Raw genomic sequence first — 3,993 nt, 5'->3', positions numbered from 1 at the left:
ATAGAAGAGGACAAAGACCGGACTTCATATTGGACCTATACAGCAACAAAAATGTTGTGACAAAAAAACAACTGACAGATCAAATTTCCCAAAACATTAAATTATTTGAACAAGGACTGAAAAAAGTGAACACCTGCAAGTGGCACAGAGGAGCTGTTTGGTCCCCATGCTCAAGAGCCTCATTTCATGACACAACACTGATGTCTGTTTCTTAGCTCATCCCGTTTTAGCTGTTCTGGCACAGTGCTGTGTGCTCTCATATTGCTGTGTGGCTCTCTGTGTCGTCTGATTAAAGCCCCATGTAAACTGAAACTCTTCCTCATGTTTCAGATCCAAAAACATTAGACCATTGTGCTGCTGTTATTACTACAAGCTATACTGAATGATACATTTGCATAGCCATTTGTAGAATAAGTGGACAAACAGTGACAGTCTGTGTGTACAGAGACAGAAGGCACAGATATCTCCTGTCTCCTGGCCACCTCCTATATTGGCAATCCTGGGGCTGACCAGATTGAATATTAGCCCAATGGTTTTGGTTTCAGGTCTCTACTCACTCCCTTGTCCCATAATGTCACAAAAAAAAAAAATAAATAATATAATAATAATAATAATAATAATAAATATCGAAGGAATAAACTAATATAAAGCATTGCAAACAATGTGATACAATAAAAAAAGAAAGAAAGAAAGGTAAATTGTACATTAGAGGTAACTACTAACTCGTTTACTGTGCTGTGAGACGTCAACATGATCAACAGTATTATGCTACCCACTAGTGTAAGAATTGGAAACGACAGGATTTTCCATCATCATACATACATGTTTATATAAAAATAATATATATATATATATATATTTGTATTTTAAAGTCGACTTCACTGGGTTGACTCAGGAAGAGCTTAGGCTTAGGACCAAAACATTTAAAGTCGACTTCACTGGAAACTGCATTAAATGACAGCATTTTGTAAATAGACTACTGCACAGTATTGTAGAAAGCCTTGCCTAAACTATAGTTTCAAAAACATTATTATTTATAATACAATATATTAATGCTACTCACCTGTAATATAGTGAGAAAAAAGCTTTAAAAAAACTTAATGAAATCAGAGCTGGCCAAAGATTAAATAAAGCTATAACATAATTTAATAATTTGAAATTAATTGCGTCCTAAGAGAAGCCAGATTATCATTCTGTAAAATGGCAGTGTAAACCAATGTTACAATTTGGTAGGTCTGTTAATTATTAGTATTTGAAAGTCAAATCAATATATGGCAGTTTCACAAATGATTTATGAAACCCTTTCAAGCTTTCTTGAAATGTCTAAGTGATAAAAAATTAAGCAATTTTATTACAAAATAGAAAAGTTGTCTAGTTCCTAATCAAATCATCATAATAATGAAATCAACATAATTGCTTTTCTCTTTCTTTCTTGCACTTTTTTTTGAGAATGTTTACTTCTCACTTTTCTGCAAAAGTTGACTCTGAGAAACGCACAAGAATTCCAGTGTACTTGTGCTGTAATGTACCTGTCCAAATGGCAATACATTTCAAATTAATATAGAAGTTAACACTCATAACAGGTAGGCTGTATGAAAATGAGAGCAATGAACTTAAGGTAAAAAAAAAAAAAACTATGATAAACTTTTTAAAAACGGTCTAGAATGATATGTGGCAAATTTTTGCATTATCTCAGAGTAACAGTTTTATATAACATAATTTCAAAATACGTGACTAATATTTTATTCTTCTGCGCCTCAAACTCCTGTCCAGTTGGTGGCAGTAAAGCGCCAAAACCTGTATTGCTACCTGGCATCAAAAACGTAGAAGAAGAAGAAAAGACCTGCCTGCCGCGATTTCCGGATCTTTCTTTCGCTCGAGGACTGCTGTGCAAGCGGTGTCTTCTTTCTCGTGTCTCCTTTGAGGTGAGCTTCAAAGTTCAGTGCGTAAATATAACAAAAGGTTATTTATTGTTCATCTTAATGTGATATGGTAAATGTTATGCAGTAGGCGTATAGTGCAGTAAGGAGAGATTTTAAGTTTCTATGTAGTGCAAAGTTAAATTATTGTCTGCTTATAAGTGGGGAAAAAAAACAACTTTTAGATTTGTATTATAATGCCTTTTTTTTGTTTTAAATTTTATCATAATAAAGCCGAGTAGTTTTAAACAAATTTTAAAAGCGCACGTGGTCACAAGGGTCCACGTGTAATACGAGCTGTGGTCGTAAAATTAAACTTTTTGTAATTTTATCTGTATTCAAAAGTGATTGTGTAGGTTTAATTTAGTTTTTGTCCATTTTGGTCGGCGATTAAATGATTATGAAGCATGTAGTAGTCTGGCAGGCCGTTCAGCGAGGCTGAGTGTGAAGTGACTCTGTCCTTTCCTGTTGTGTCTGCTAGATGGACATGAGGTGGTTTGAGGCCTGCTGTTTACCTTCTGCAGTATGGTTATAGAAACCTCAGACAATTAATGCTTTAAAACATGTGCTGGAAGGTCTCAAATGCTGCACAATGAAATCCTTGGCTTGTGAAACTTACAGAAATGGTCTTTCTTTTACAGCAAAATGGAAATTCCTTGAAGCCTTCAGAGAGCATTTATCAGGCCACCTTTATGTTATGTATTGGTCATGAGTTTGATGCCATCGTTGTGATGAGTTTCTGTTACAAGAAGGAAGTAAGTTTGGCAAACAAACAATTCATACCTATTTTCAACCCAACACATTATTAAACAATTTTATTGAAGCTTTCTAAAACCAAAGCCGTTGTTGCAGGCTACCAGCAAGGTTGAGTCATTGTGACTCTGTCCTTTCCTGAAATGTCTGCTAGATTGATTTTGAGGTGGTTTGAGGCCTGCTGTGGTGCCCTTCCAGCATGGTTATATAATCTTCAAACATTTCAACTAGCGGTCTATAATCTTATGGGAATACATTATTTTTCTTCATGTAAAATGTAATCTTATTTTCTTCTGTCCTTTACAGGGAGAAACACTTGCTTTGCTGTTGTGTTGGATTACCAAGTGTTCATTTTGAGCAAGGCAAGATATTAGGACAGCAGTGAATATTACATACTGTGAGATTGACATATAACGTTATTTTCGGTGAATTTGTTGTCTAAATGCTGAGAAGTGTTAAAACCCAGAGGTGAAAGCTGTTTTTTAATAAATTGTATTACATAATTAATAAATGTTCAGCTAAATAAAGAGAGAGAAAATCATTTAAAGAAGCTATTGTCTTTTTTTTCCCCCTTATTGTTTCTTGCAAGCATGTAGATATCATGAGACTAATTGTCAAACGTGCTGTGTATAGCAACTATCTGGCTGTATATTATCCTGCTTATTACATGATTATTTGACTCATAAGTAATTGGACATTAATTTGTTCATCTTTACTTGCTTGTAATGAACTCCGAGCTCCTGCCAATTAAAGTAGTATTTAGCAAGTGGCTTTTATCCACGTTGAGCAAACTGATCAAACTAGGAAGGAATAATGTACAGTCATCCCATGTGTTACATGCTTCTCACCAACAAATAATTTTTTTAGATTTTACTTGTCTTTATCTTATCTTTATATTTATCTTACATTATCTTAAAGCATGCTGCTAATGGGGAAAAAATGCAAAAGACAATCAACACAACAACAACACTAAAACTATGGTGTCCAGGGTAACAGTGTATAACTGCATATGATGATGCATATGGTTATCATGCATATGGTGAACCTAGGTTGTACTGTATGCAGTAATCAACATTTGAAGTGGATCAAAAAAAGTTCATCAAAGTTGTCCTTAGACAAGAATGGGTATTGGTTTGGTTTTAGGGCAACTTTAATGAAAGGTTTTGATCCACTTCAAATGTTGACTACTGTATACCAGTGCTGGATTTGTCTCTTATTACTCTGGTCTCTGAAAGTTAGAATAACAATTTAGCACTTTTTTTTTTCCTCGGTATATGAGTTCACAGTATTCATGAAACGGTAGGCAAAAAGTACCAGGGCA

The 3,993-nt window shown here is 34.5% G+C and overlaps 2 non-coding genes across 2 annotated transcripts; both read left to right on the top strand.

The window, feature by feature from the left end:
• Nucleotides 1-2,337: 2,337 nt before the first annotated feature.
• Nucleotides 2,338-2,469, top strand: LOC122148888. Its single transcript, XR_006162697.1, has one exon. It is a non-coding gene; the product is annotated as a small nucleolar RNA SNORA9 (small nucleolar RNA).
• A 296-nt stretch (nucleotides 2,470-2,765) lies between these two features.
• LOC122148889 lies at nucleotides 2,766-2,896 on the top strand. The gene has a single exon (XR_006162698.1). It is a non-coding gene; the product is annotated as a small nucleolar RNA SNORA9 (small nucleolar RNA).
• The last annotated feature ends 1,097 nt before the right edge of the window (nucleotides 2,897-3,993 follow it).

The sequence above is a fragment of the Cyprinus carpio genome, chromosome A19, assembly GCF_018340385.1.
Source record: "Cyprinus carpio isolate SPL01 chromosome A19, ASM1834038v1, whole genome shotgun sequence".
NCBI classification, from domain to species: Eukaryota; Metazoa; Chordata; class Actinopteri; order Cypriniformes; family Cyprinidae; genus Cyprinus; species Cyprinus carpio.
The sequence above is the reverse complement of the archived record's forward strand: the minus strand, read 5'-3'. Positions and strand labels throughout refer to the sequence as shown.